General features: G+C 37.6%; 1 protein-coding gene and 1 long non-coding RNA gene across 3 annotated transcripts in view; one reads left to right on the forward strand and one right to left on the reverse strand.

The window, feature by feature from the left end:
* Positions 1 to 2,166: 2,166 nt before the first annotated feature.
* On the reverse strand, positions 2,167 to 5,607 carry LOC139075084 (uncharacterized). Its single transcript, XR_011525126.1, has 4 exons — positions 5,268 to 5,607; positions 4,937 to 5,168; positions 3,686 to 3,816; positions 2,167 to 2,474 (listed from the first exon to the last, which is right to left on the reverse strand). It is a non-coding gene; the product is annotated as an uncharacterized lncRNA (long non-coding RNA).
* Positions 5,608 to 5,691: 84 nt separating this feature from the next.
* Positions 5,692 to 14,929, forward strand: part of JAKMIP2 (janus kinase and microtubule interacting protein 2) — a 146,452-nt gene continuing 137,214 nt past the window's right edge. For both annotated transcript variants that reach the window (XM_008523189.2, XM_070569286.1), the window contains exon 1: positions 5,692 to 6,039. The gene's annotated coding sequence lies outside the window, so the exon portion shown is untranslated. The remainder of the gene's footprint in view (positions 6,040 to 14,929) is intronic.

Raw genomic sequence — 14,929 nt, forward strand, 5'->3', positions numbered from 1 at the left:
TGCTGCATAATTTGGTTCTTGCCCACCTTCCCAACTTCTCCTCATGTCATGTTCCCCCATCCTCACCATATACAGCTGTACTGACCTTCCAAAATATTTCTCATTCCTGGCCTTCTCTCTCCTCACAGCTCATCCTTCCATCTGAAACTCTCTCTTCTCGGTTCTTACATGACTGGTATAACCTATACTTCATTTCTCAGTTTAAATGTCACCCCCACAATGAGTCATTCCCACTCACCCCACCTCCAGTTCCTTATTTTCCACTCGGTCATTCATTGCTTCACGGCACTTGTAAAAATTTGCTATTATTTTAGTGGTTTGTTTTCTTGTTCTTTAACTGCCCCATCCACTAGACTCAAGCTCCATCAGGACAGGAACTATGTCTATTTTATTCACTGTGATATGCATGTGCTTATTAAACTGCCTGGCCCATGTACATAATAATTTTGTTAGTCACTTTGAGTTCCTAAGCTCTATAAAAATTATGGTGTCTCCCACGGATAACGAAAAGTAAAAACTATCCTAAAACTAAAACTTGCATATGCACTAAAATTAAACTAGCTTTTGTAGATTTTCTGATTGCAAAATTTTGGAAAAGGTCATTGAAATGGAACTTTTCCCATTTCTTTGGTGTCCCTGATTTGCTGGTAACCTGAGTCCATGTGTCATCTGCCATCGGGGAATATGTAACTGCTCAGGACCTGAAAGGGAAGGACTGTTTCTCATTTTCACATCACAGCAAAGGTTTGTATTATCATTTAAATCTTACTTAATAAATCTGCAATGGAGCAGTGGTCACTGTTAGTATAACACCTCCTTTTCTACCCTAAGAAGAGTTAATTGTTTCGCCTCCCTTCATGCTTTCTCACCTCATACAGCCTGTCAGTTCCTTAGCTATTGACAAACTCTAATCCTGCGCATAAATTAACAGAAGAGAAATATGGAGGAAAGAAGCTGCGTGTTGAGCCGTGTTGGGAGGGGGAGGCAGGTTCTTTCAACAAACACGTAAATGGCACATAATGTACACAGGTACTATGCTAGGTACCACCATTAAACAAAAATTGAGTAACACGCCATGTTCTTCCACGTCTCAGCACCTTGTATATTTCCTTCCCTTTGTCCAAAAGCACCTGCCCCCCACTCCACCCAACAGTCCCTGCAGCACAGCGTGCCTGGGCTCCTAAACTCAGTCATAGCCTCCCTTTATGTGCTATCAGAGCTTCCTGTAGTTCTCAACATAATTTACTTTAAGTAATTATGTAGTCTCTCTTTCCTTTAGATGATAAGCTCCAGGAAGAGAGTGCTCATGTTATCTTATTCACAGCTAGATCCCTGGTACCTACTCCAGAATACAGTAGCAGCTAGCAGTAAGGACTTGTTAGATTAATGTATCAATAAAAAAATGAAGAAACAGTACATCTCCGACTCAAAGTGTTTACGATCAAACAGGAGAGAAAGGTGAAGAAAAAATCATTTACCATTCAACGTCACGAATGTAGTAATACAGACATTGCAAGGGACGACGGGAACCTCAGTTTTAACACTAATTCTGGTATGAGGGAAGACTCCCCAAAGGAGGTGATGGATAAATCTTAAAGGTTGAAAATTTGGGGCAGGGAAGGAACTTTCAGAAGAAACAAGGTGAGTAAAGGCAAAAGTTTCCACCTGCGATACAGGGAGTCATTCATTAGACTGTTGGCCGTAGGGGTGTAGGGTTCATGGGAAAGTTCTAATATCCTTGCTCACTGATACTCTCGATACTATCGATAAAGCAGCGAGGTCAGAATGATATCCTTATTCTTAGTGAACTCAAGAAGATCCTGACTGCTTACATTTAATTTTCTCTGTAAACATAGGCTATGCTAATAATCTCTTATAGAATAGACAGCAAATAAACAACAGTCACTTCTGAACTCCTCCCTTTTTTTCCTTTTTTGGAGGGAAATCTGGACAGTGCCCTATCTCTGAGATAGACATCTCCAGAAACCCTCAGAGTGTGCTGAAAGCTGGTCTGCAGTCATAGCAGCAAGTTCTTAGAACAAGCCTGAGTGATCTGAGTGTTTTGGAAACATCCAGAAATATGTGCTATGCATAACCATAGTTATTATCAATTGCATTAATAATAGCATTAGCTAATATTATTTACTATTTATTACATACCAGACACCTGTTAACTCTTTGCACCATGAACTTTGATCTTCAAAACAACCCAGTGAAGTGGGTACTGCTCTTATGTCATACAGATGAAGAAATTGCACAGAGAAATTAAGTAACTTGCCCAAGGTCACTCAGAAAACAAACGGTGAAGTATGAACTCAATCTAGGCAGTCTGTCTCCAGAGCCCACACTTTGCAGCTTCCTCCCATTATGCAGCGGTTTCTCCTGAAAATTTAATGCTGCTTTTGGAGCCAAGAGCCTCATACTGTGCTTTTTCAGACATCTCACAGAATTCAGAAGTCAAAGTTGGAAAGGTCCTGGGAGAGGGAGAAAGTCTGGTCACTATTAGTACTACTGGAGAAGATGCTCTTAGAACAACATCAGTATTTCCAAACAACATTATGCATACCACTGGTGATATGATAGATGACTTTGAATATGCATGGACAAACATTTTCATTTTAATAGCTATGTATATTTAAAATATGTTTTAGATGGATATTATCCTAATGTGCATGTATGCTAATAAGATAATTATTGTAATCATCTTTTTAATTTTGAGAGATATCAAAAAATATAAATAGGCAAATAATATTATAGTAATAACTTATACAGCCGTGATTCAAGGCAGAAGTTATTTTATTTATTTACCGACTTATTCATTCAACAAATATTTATTGAGCACCTCATATGGGTCAGCACTGTTCACAAATACAGAGACAAACAAACAAAAATCTCTGCCCTTTCATAGCTTACATTCTAGTGGGGAGAAACAAATTAAAAAAAAAATTGTAAAGTGCAGGGGCCGCCCTGTGGCGGAGTGGTTAAGTTCGAGCGCTCCACTTCAGCAGCCCAGGATTTCACAGGTTCGGACCCTGGGCACAGACATGGCACTGCTCATCAAGCCATGCTGAGGCGGCGTCCCACATAGCACAACCAGAGGCACTCACAACTAGAATATACAACTATGTACTGGGGGGCTTTGGGGAGAAGAAGAGAAAAAAAAATTTAAAAATTATAAAAAAAAATTTTAAGTGCAAATAAATAATACAGTATATTAGAAGACAATACATACTATGGAAAAATAGAGATAGTAAGAGAGGGGATGGCAATGGAGAGAAGGAATGAAATTATAAAATTAAAAATTATTCCAAATAAAGTTGAAGTATCTGTTATACTGAAAAATGTATGATTTTGCTTTAAGTTCCTTTCTCTGAGGATACTCTCTTTACCATACCAACTTTCATTTATGTTCTGCTGAAGCCAGAGACAAATTTCATTTTAAAGGAAACAAATAACCAATAATTAAAGTAAACAAAAATAAATACTACATAAGTAAAGTAAATATCTAAAGAAAACTATTATTAAATAATGATAACAATGCTGCATGGTAAAAGCAAAATATGGGACAGTAGTATTTGAATGGTTAAATTGGGGAATTGTTCAAATAGGGAACACCAGACAACTTTCTCTCCCCCAATTGATTCTGCTTGTGTTGATGGGAGGAGAGAAAACTAGAATCACTCACCCCAACCAAGTCAGCTCTTGATGCTAAAGATGAAATGCTCCCTCACAAGGCCAGTGGGAAGGATTCCGTCACCTAAACGTGTCTGAGCTTCTACAACCTGCAGCTTTCTTCTGCTTGCTTACGTACCGCCTCTGTGGAGACAGCCGAAGATGAAATATGGAGAAGAATACAAAAAGAAGCGAGATCATCACACCTATTCCTTTATGTTACCTGACTACATTTAGGCGAAGCTGATGTGGAAGTGTGTGCAGACTGTGTGACGGTTCAGGGAGGCAGGGGCCGTTATCCATACAGAGCAGGATGCAGGCTTTCCCTTGGAGAGGACCAGGAGGCCATGCCAAGGCTGCGGATGAGCTGCGACCCTTTCCTCACCCACCTAATTACCTTCAAGTGAGTTTTGTTAGAGTAAGGCCCTGGCATCAAGCGTGAGCCTACGCAGGAAAAAGTCCTCTTACATTTTAATATTAATTACTTAAGAATGAGTTACAAATAATTATAGATAACATTTATTGAACACTTACTATATGCTAGACATCATTCTATTTCATTCTCACAATGACCCTATGAGGTTCTATGATTATTTCCAAAAACATAGGTTCAGGGAAGTTAATTCTGTGTCCCAAATCATATCTATAGTAAATAATGGCCCCAGAAATCGACCCCAGGCTGTCTGACTCTGAAACTTGTACTAATCCCATTTGAATCTATAAATAACCCTATAGGTTAACAATGGAGTATCTCCATTCCATGGAGGAGCGGCAGAAAACTGTAATGGTTAGGAGAGCAAATGTTAGTGTTAGAAGAGTCAGACTTTCCATTCTGGCTCTGCCATTTATTAGCTGTGTGAATCTGGGAAATTTCTCTAACTCCTTTAAGACTTACAACATCATCAACGGTCACATTTTAGAGAACTTTTAACTCTCAGGGCATCCCTTTCTTCGCCATCATCATCTTCATCACAATTATTATGTAGTGTTTTCTTACCTTAATTTTTTCCCTTTTCTGAAATTGTTGTGCAATTCCCTTAATCCCTTGGATTGAGAAGCGGCTACAATGTACTCCTCCTCCTAATAGTAATAATAGTAAACAGCTATTGTATGCTTACTACATGCCAAGTGCTTTTAGTGCCTTATCTCATTCACTCTTTACAACTACTGCATGAGATAAATACTAGTGTCATCTATAATTTATAGTTAGAAATAGAATTTACCTAGGACTCAATACTACTGATTTCACTTCCTTTTTTCCTACCTACACTGGCTGGGAACTCCAAGAGCATCCATGAAAATGGCATAGAATTTCCCTCAGGAAATGGAACACTCCAGGAGTTTGACACTGAAAGGGTTTGGAACCATCCACCAACTGGTGCTACCGAGAATTGTGGTTGCTCAAGGAATTTCTGTTTCCTCTGTTTCCTCTGTTCCAACTTCCGTTTCCACAGGGGAGTACCAAATACCTCCAGGTCCTCTTCTAAGAGCAGGAGCTGGGAAAACAGTGAGACGAAGTGACTCACCTGAGAAGAACAGAGAGGAGTGCCAAGGAATAGAACAGACTTATTTCATTACACAGTCCAGCCACTCACCTTGCTTTTAACACCTTGAGTGGCATCGTGTTAAAGACGCCACAAAGGAGAAACAATCAAAATAATAATAATCTCCTATTATACGACATAATTTTCTCCACATTTGCCATTATTTTTTCTGATGGCAAATTTAATATTTTATTGGAAAACCGCAGAAAATGAGAAAAATAATTAAGCTATTTTATATGTTTCAGTCTAGATTTCAATTAAATTTAAATTAATCTCTTCCCTTGCCTGTACACCTTTGCCCCATTTTTAAAGACCTGAGCGCGCGGTAGGGGAGACCAAGAGCATCCCAGAAGGCAGCAGGACAAATTCACTCTCGTCCAGACCCTGCAGCTCCTTTCATCCATCTCCCCTCCCCCTTAGTCTGGTCGCCTACCATTGGTCATTACCATGACAACCAGCAGCTGCCGGGGCAGGCAGCCTCTACCGCAGCAGGGGTGGGGCCGTGGGGGAGGGGGCGGGAGAGGAGGAGCCAGAGGAGGTGTCTGCTGCAAGTTCCTGGCTGCTTCTGAGCTCACCCCATCCTCCGAGAGGGAGGAGGCCAAGTGGTGATGCTGCTGCTTCTGCCTCCTCGACTGCTGATACTCTAGTGGAGCTGGAAGGGTGGTTCCTATTCGCACCATCGCCAACCAGAGAGGGAGGGAAAAAAATCCCAGCAGCCGCTGCTGATGTTGGGTTCGGAGGCTGCATCCGACTCGGTCACAAGGAAAATGGATTCAGTTTGCATCTCTCCCTCCTTTCAACAGCTTCTCCGGGTCTCAGCACGGTAAGTAGGAGACGGCGGGGCTGTCTTCTTGGTTTAGCTGGCTATTAAATGACCTGTGTATACATTTATGGCCTGCACTTGAACAATGACTCCCTCAGAGCAGGACAGAAGATGTGGAGACAGAGATGGGGATGGAGGGAGAGGAAGGTTGCCAGGGAGAGAAGTAAGAAGGCATCTGCTTGTGTTAAAAAAAAAAGAAATGGTGTTCTGATTTTATCTTGAACTGGCTCAGAATGCAGACTGAGCCACTTGCTTTTCCTTACAAGCTTGGCAACAGAACTGGGTGGAAAAAGAGCTAACAAGAAATGGGTGTTATTGAAAGGAATCATTTCATTTGCAGCGCTCACATATAGGGTTGGGCCTTCCTCAAAAACACATTTGGTGCCTCATAAGCTTTCCGGCCTGATTATAAGGTGGTTTTGCTTATTTCCTTCATTGCTAAGAAAAGGTTGCCCCAGAATTTTGCGTTCTGTTTTCATATTCTAATATACTCTTGTTGAGATACCATTTGCAAGATACAGAGTTTCATTTTTAGTGCATAGATTTGATTGTGAACATATAAATGTATACCTATGGATAAGCATATCATATACACACGTTGCTTAGCACTTATAATGCATTTATGAAACGTATCTATATGCAGAATGTGCTTTGCAATCATTTTTATGGGTTATAAATGCCCTTGCATGCTTGGAGGTAATTGCATATTTTTGAAACTATGCTTCTGGTTTGTATTACTATTCATTGGCTTCATTTGGATTAATGTGAGATTTATTCTTGTTATTGTCCCTTAGTTTCGTTGTGACCAATTAGGACAGATGCGTGTCATTTAATCTGTATCATAGCCCTAGATGTGAATTCATAGCCTGCCTCTTTTCTTTATTTTTGATTGGGTTTGTGGGGGGTGATTTGAGAGCCCTGAATTTACACTGATGGGAAAGGGAGGTGGCTTGTGGTATTTTTTGTGCCCAGCATCTTGCCAAATGAATGTTGAAACAAATCAGTTTTCTTGACATTCTACCCCAACCCTTTCATGTTTGGACCTTGTGTCCCAGGAAGCACAGACGAGCTGGCAGGTGAAATGCGTTCATTTTATTTAATAGTGCTGATGTTTGCTGTTCATTCCTTCAGTACCCAGGCACCATTTTACAGTCCTCTCAAATGTTGTATTAGGGGTCTACTTCTTTAGGTGGTTAAGTAGGAAAGTGGGATTGTTTTGAAAATCTAGGTGTTCCCAAGTACCCTAGCCATTTCCAAATTAGCCTCCTTATACAATGAAATGGAGCAAGAGAGTGAGCAAAGCTTAGAACAAGAATGTGTGTGGCTTGTAGCTGAAATGAGGAGCTATTGTAGTTTGCAAATGCTTACTGGGGCTGCCTGACCTTTTATTATGTCAAGGCTTTAAGGCAGCTCAGGAGACTAAAGATGCCTGAGATGAGTAGGGTACAGGGCTCCATTACCACCCAGGATAATGGATTTCATTGAATTAAAGCCAGAAAAATCCCTGCATGTAAAAGTGTGTTAGGAACATTATATTCATCACATGGACCAGCTTTATCCATCTATCTCTTCTCTAACAATATCATTGTCAGTGCAAATAGGTTTTACGATGTAAAATAACAGTATTTTTTGTTTTAAGCTTGCATTTTATTTTACACACTGCCCCCTTCATTTAAAATTTTTGCATGCATTTCAATCAGATTTATAGTTTAATTTCTCTGAGAATAAATGGCTTGTTTAGTTTATATATGGGAAAGCTTTTCAGCGACTTAATGGGAAGAATGGATTTAATATGCTCATGGAATGTCGTATATTATACAGAGTCCCAACTCTGTAAAGTCATGCTTCCGTGTGCCTAATTATAACAACTACTTAAAGTAGAGCACAGAAAGAGGTACTGAGCTTGTATGTTATATCAAAATTTTGCTAACACACTGTGTCCTGAATCTTTTGATGATAACTTTTGACTTCCAAAAATTAAAATTTCAGATATATGTACAGTAAGCTTTGAAAATGAAGACGCACTGTAGTTGACACTGTTTCATGCAATGAAAACAGATATCTTGGGACTTTGTTTTATTTCCTTTGTGTTGAGTTTTCACTGGGATGTGGTTTTATAGGTGAAGTTGGTACAATTTTGAGCAGAGGCAAATCACTGTAGGCCATGGGCACAGAACTATCAGTAGCATGTTTCAGCTAAGTGGTTAGACTTTCATGGGAATACAGGTCTAGTTTTTGATCCCACAGCTTGAGACAATTATATGGCCTTTGCTGAGAGGCTGCAGAAAAGTGAAGTGTGTTTAAAGGACTACAAGTTGAACTCTCCAAGAAAAGATAAGCAAACTAGGATTATTTCATTTGGAGAAGAGAAAACTGAGAGATGATAATCGTTTGCTTCAGAAGAGCTGAAGGTTTTTACATGTTGGAACCTAAAATATGGTCAACAGGCTTCACCTTTTTTAGGAAGAATGAAGATTAGAAATACGAAACGTGGAACTTCCTGATAGCAAATTTGAGTTGTCAACTGGGTAAACAGACCAGGCAGTGCATTCTTCTTTTATCAAAACCTCCAAAAGTATGACCTAGACATGCATTTATTTGGGATGGACTAGATTCTTTCTCAAGAACTTCTCTAGCTTTTTCTAGAGTAAATTGTCTGTTTAAGAATGTGATTTAGTTGTTTAACATCAGGTTCTTCTAACCCTATAACAGTAAGACTCCATTTTGTAATGGGCCTCTAAATTACAGAATGTGGATAATTTTAAAGAAATCAATTGACCATCTGCTTGGAGAAATTTATATGTCATCTTGTCAGGATGTGGAGTACTGAACACAGGCCTCTTCATAAGAGTCCTTTCTCAGCAACTATATGGAATGTGATGCCTACTAGCCATATTAAAATTATTCCTTTTTGTATGGCTAATTTTGAAAAGTGAAATGGAGTTTAGTGGAGTCCAGATACAAAGTAATTCAAGAGTCATCAAGGTGATGTAAGAAAAAGCAAAATGTATGAAAGATACATACAATGTATCTTTAAGCCTGTTTCCACTGGTTTAAAATAATTGTTTATTTTAAATATGCTGTTTAACAAGAAACATTTTATTAATTACTTTTTTCTCAAACACTAACTTGAAAATGTCATTCTTGTTGGAATATTAAATATTTGGACTGGTGTTTACACTTTAGTAAAACTTGTTTAATTGGAGTAAAATACCCATTGTCTAATTTCTCACTTTGTGATGGGATATTTCTTAGTTCTTCAAGTGACTTCAGAAAATATTTCAATTTTATGTACATGCTTCATCCACCAGGATGACTTAGAAAATATCTGGAGGGTTAAAACTGTTTTCTGCATTTCTCATAGGTTCATAGAAAGATTAGTGCTTTGTTTTCCATGGTTGGAGCCTAAAAGAAAACCAGATTTGTGATGGAAGTTTCAACATAAATAACTCAACAGTTGGTTTTCACTGAAATAAATAAACTAGATTTATACTTGAGTATTACTCTGAGAGGTCATTTGCAATTCCCCCTGATTGCACATCCCAACTATATTATTTTACCAAGTGAAAACGTGTTTTCAAACTAGATGAATTAATCAATTGGAAAACAACTGTTTGTAGAGCTCTTGTAGGACTAGCACAATTTGCATATGCAAGCAACATAAAATTTCCGTGGGGAGTATAAGATATACACACATGAGATCGTTAATGATGAAAACAATATAGTTGTAATTAGTACCATCATTTACACCTTAAATTAATATAATCTTTTGTAGTTTTTAAAGTCATTTTACATTCTTTATGTTTCATCTTATATTCCCCCAAATTCTATCATGCCAGTAAAGCTATTGTTATCATAATTATTTTAAATAAGTGGAAACAGGCTTAGAGAGGTTAGACTTATCCAAGTTTAAGTTTAGTAAATGATCCAACCAGGCCTGGATTCTGAATCTCATGAGCCCAAATCTGCCATATTAGAAAATTTAACAAATTATCTTGCTGATTTGAATTTTAAAATATCAAATATAGTAAATCTGTGTTGAATATGGCTCATTTTTATTTGAATTTTTGTCGACTGTTTTGTATGCCATGATTTGCTCTTTAGTCATAGTGAATTGCCAAATAGACTAAGTGTATGCTTTGGATATTAGCCAAAAAAAAAATGGTGCACACAAAAACTATTTTGGAAAAGATCTGGGATTCTTGATATTTCAGAAAAGCATAGAAGCATTTGCCTGGGGAAAAATCCAAACTTTGTTGGACTGATTTGTGCTTATTTTATGGCTAAGTATTATTTTTATTTTTAATGACATGCAGGTTGGGAGCTATCATAATTTTTTCTATGCTTAGGACCAAATTAAGATTCCTATAGGTCCTGTACCTTGAAAAAAACTTAGCCATACCTCCTACCTCTGTGTCCTAAGCATCTCTCCACCTAAGCATTCTTACAAATAAAAATGATATTAAATCATAAATAAGTGTATCAGTTCAACAACTATCTGATATTTCCCCTGGACAGATACTCTTACACTTTTCTGAACTATCAGTGTCAAATACTTTTCTTCAAAATATTCTAATTTTTGGGTGTCTCCCTTTCTTTGCTAAAGCCCGGGCACATACTTTATCTGACTGGTAGTTCAGTGTTGGCCAAACAGCAAATCATGCCATGTGAATTATCATTCTACATTTAGGAAGTGTCTTTTGTAATTAGCTATCTTGCAGTACAAGTGAGACCTGTCACACTAAAGACATTCTGCTTTAAATCAATATTCACGAATGCAATTAAATTTTATCTTTTAAAGGCTTTTTTCACATTTAAAAAATACATCCTCCCTGTGAGGAAAAAAAAGAATAATACAGAAATGTATACAAAGAAAATCACCCATAAGCTGACCAATGAGAAATAATTACTCTTAGCATTTTGGAATATTTCCTTCTAGGTTTTTTTCTATATGCCGATGTAAACACACTCTGACATACGCTTTCATAAATGCAACCATATTCTACGCATTGTTTTGTAGTTCTTTTACTATATATAAGGTGGCCATCTTTGCAGGTAAATGAACTATGTCTTCATTAAACTTTTAGTCTCCGTGTGCATTTTTCTTGATGATTCAAGTCATTTTTGCCCCACCTGGGGGTCTGTACACTTTGCTTTTAAATACTCTCGTGACGCAGGTGGATTCTGCTTGATTTACAGCAGCTGTGAGTCAAGCATTATTTTCAGGAAATATGAGATCTTTTACCCCAACCTGCCACAGCGTTTCACAATGGGTGTTGAATTAACCTCGGTCATCTCTTGTCTGCTGATAATGAATGAGATTGAAGCCCAAATCAGTGAAATCCCTGTTTGAATCACTAGGAGTTTCACCAGGTGCATGCGTAAGCAGCACTTAAAAAACAAATACAAATCTGTTTCAGATTCTTATTATTTTTCCTTAGTATTAGTGGCATCCACAGTCCTCACCTCTGTGACCAACTCAAATCCTTTATGGAAACATTTTTAAACAACGTGACTTCTCAGACTAAACTAAGATATATTTTTGGCATCTGTGTATTCCTTAAACCTGTATATAGTTTTAAAATGAAAGACCAATCATCTGACTCTTCCTTTTTTTAAAAAATAAATGGTTGGATTCTTTGTATCCTCTAAGTTTGAGCTTTAACTATAACTCCATGAAGAGATTTTCTTAAGTACACCCCCACTATTACTCTCTGCACCCTGTGTGTTTCCTTCATAGCATTTATCGAAGTTGCAATTATAGAGCTATTTATTTGCTTACTTGGTTGTCCCTACCCTTCACTAGATCGTAAACTCTATGAGGGCAGAAAATGAACCTGTTAATTAATAACAAATGCCTTGGCACAGCATATATGCTCAGTAAATACTGGTTGACTGACTGAATGGATGGATGGTCTCCTGAAGGACCTCTGGTCTAAGACCATAGAAGAGCTTTCCACTAGTAGTTCTTTAGACTGTAATTCTCATCCTTTTGTTTTGGCTGTAAAAACAAAATGGATTATATTCGTACATGTGATATTCTCAGGATTTTTATATTTTGATAAAAGAAAAGCAAATTCTTAAAGGTAACAAATCACAACATTTAAAAATCCATCATTAAAAATCGTTCACTACATGCTATGACATAAACAAGAAAAGCTGTGAACATTTCTGTGGCTCCTTTTATTCCCTTTAAAAAGTGTATTGCAAGTCAGAAATAGTGAAACCATTAAGGGAATATCTTTGAATTCACTGTAATTTGTTAAAACAAATTAGTAATTTAATTATTGTTAGCATCAAATTACGTGGTACACACTCATAGCTATCTTACCGGTCTAGAAATCCATTCTTCCTAAATTCACTAATTGTAAACAAATCATTCCTTAATATCTATATCCAAAAATTAAGCTGAAACAAGAATGGAGGCAATAACCTTACTCAAAAGATAAATTAAGGCAGCATCTTGCTTTCATGAAAGTTTTCCAATGAAATATAGAAAGAGTGACTTGGAAGAGAGGCATATCCAGGGCAAATACAGAGAAATATCTTCAAACCTTTGGGAACAGCCATTGTTCTAGGTGCCTAACTTGCTGATACACTGAAACTTAAGTATGAGGAAAAAGTTTTATTCCCTTTCTTTGTTTGACATCTAAATCAAGATCATTTACTGCAATACTTGAAATTCCGGAGTCCAGCTGCTAAATGCACATAGAAAATGTACATAGAAAACCAAATCTGACTAAGTTTAGTTGACACTATCTGGTCAGAAAACAATTCATGGGTTTTATTTTCAAGAAGGAAATTTTGCTGAGATCATTATGACTCTAAAAAGTCTAGTGAGCATGTGCTTGAGAAGAGAGGGTGATATTTTCATCATGCCTTCTGTTCCGAACTGGAAATGTTCCCCTGGAAAATGCTACCCAGTATATCCACAAGGAAAATGTAAACCAAGCAAATGTTTCTCACCCACATTCCTTATCTGGCTCTTTCTTGTGCAGCATTTTGCAGAGAGAGGTACCTTCCGAAAACAAGCTGAGTCCTCACTCTATAGTCATTACTGATCCATATTTAAGGCCCGCACACTATTCATAGATCCAATATACCTAATTTGAATATATTTTACAAAACAAAAATTGTTTTGCTAAATATAAGAACACTGATGAAAACAACTAGACAGAATATTTTAAATGAATGCCATTCTGTAAAATCTAGGATATTGTGTTAGCCTACCAACAAACCATTAAAAGAATAGCAAGACAATCAACAGGGGTTGGCCCAGTGGCATAGTGGTTAAGTTCGTGCACTCTACTTCTGTGGCCGAGGACTTGCAGGTTCAGATCCCCGGCACAGACCTAGCACTGCTCTTCAAGCCATGCTGTGGCGGCATCCCACATAAAATAGAGGAAGATTGGCACAAATGTTAGCTCAGCGACAATCTTCCTCAAGCAAAAAGAGGAAGATTGGCAACAGATGTTAGCTCAGGGCCAATCTTCCTTGCAAAAAGAAAATTAAGTGATATAAATAAATAAAAGAATAGCAAGGCAATAAACAACTAGTTTTTATATAACAATAACCAATCTGGAGAGTTTATATTAAAAATCAACACTCTGAATTCACATGAAAATTCACAAGATAGTAATTCTGCTAAGTGGCACTGACAAGACAGGGAGAGGGACTTAGGTGTTTTGAAGATGTATGCTATAGATCCCCAAATATCTTTTTAATGAATTTCCTAGATAATTCAGATTATGAAAATGGGTACTCTGGAATTATTGGGGTTTCTCCACTGTCTGCTCCATTCTGGTTACCTAGACCCAGAGGAAGGAATTACTCCTACTCCACTGGCTCGTCTGTCTCCTGCGTCTCTTAAGGAGAAATTTAAGCAGTAGTTAATTAACCATAAAATGGATTTTGGTTTTTAGAGAATATTTGATTTTTTGCTGTATTAAGGAAAACATTTGAATTATGACTTACTTTTATTTTTAAAACACTTCATTTAGTAAAGGCATCTACAAAATTTAGATTTTTATAGTATTTTGAGCCAGATACCTAAAACATCAGCAATCATTAAAAATAAACCCTACCTTTTTAAAAATAAAGTAACAAGGACCCCCATACCCTTAGTTAATTTTACATAGCAGGAACACTTTAGCTATCTTGCTCTCTTCTTAGCTAAATTGTCCACATTTTAGGCTCCACAGGAGGCAGTGCTAGGCTCTGAAACAAGAGAAAGGAAATATCAGCCTGCAACCAGGGAAATTGATTCTTCCACCACTGGGCGACCTTTGGATTTTTATCCTCTATAGATTTAAAAGAGCCCAGTCTCTAAATGCATGCTTAAACATGCCTGATTTGTCCTGATGCTCTTATTGGGACGGTTTTGACTACATAGATTGTCCCGTCTCTTTTAACTGAGGTATATGAGTTTATATTTTTCTCCTTTCACTCTGTTTACAGTTTTTGAAATCCAACCCAAATGGCTTGGTCAAGGCCCCTGGAAGGTAGTAAAGAGACAGGATTAATATTTCTAATCAGTCACTAGTCATTTGCTTACTGAACTTTCACTAACAGTTTGTGTGCTTTGAAAACATTAACTGTCTAAATTTGTTTTGTATAATCCTCTTGCTTTGAAACATTGATCTTTGGCTGTATAGTCAACTGTAATCTAAGCAGAACTGACCCACTCTCTGTCCACGTGGTGCTATCACTGACCACATTCTTTACGTCCTCAAATATTGTTTGCCTAATGAAAGGATCTTTATGACAGAGAGTAGCTGATGAAATAGTGGAAAAACACTTTGTTCAGGAGACAGTCATTTTTCAAAGAAGCACTCTCCCTTGAGTCCATCTGAACAATGTTTCAAACTTGCTGCTAATGCATTGCTATTCT

Source organism: Equus przewalskii, chromosome 13, assembly GCF_037783145.1.
Source record: "Equus przewalskii isolate Varuska chromosome 13, EquPr2, whole genome shotgun sequence".
In the NCBI taxonomy this organism is placed as follows: Eukaryota; Metazoa; Chordata; class Mammalia; order Perissodactyla; family Equidae; genus Equus; species Equus przewalskii.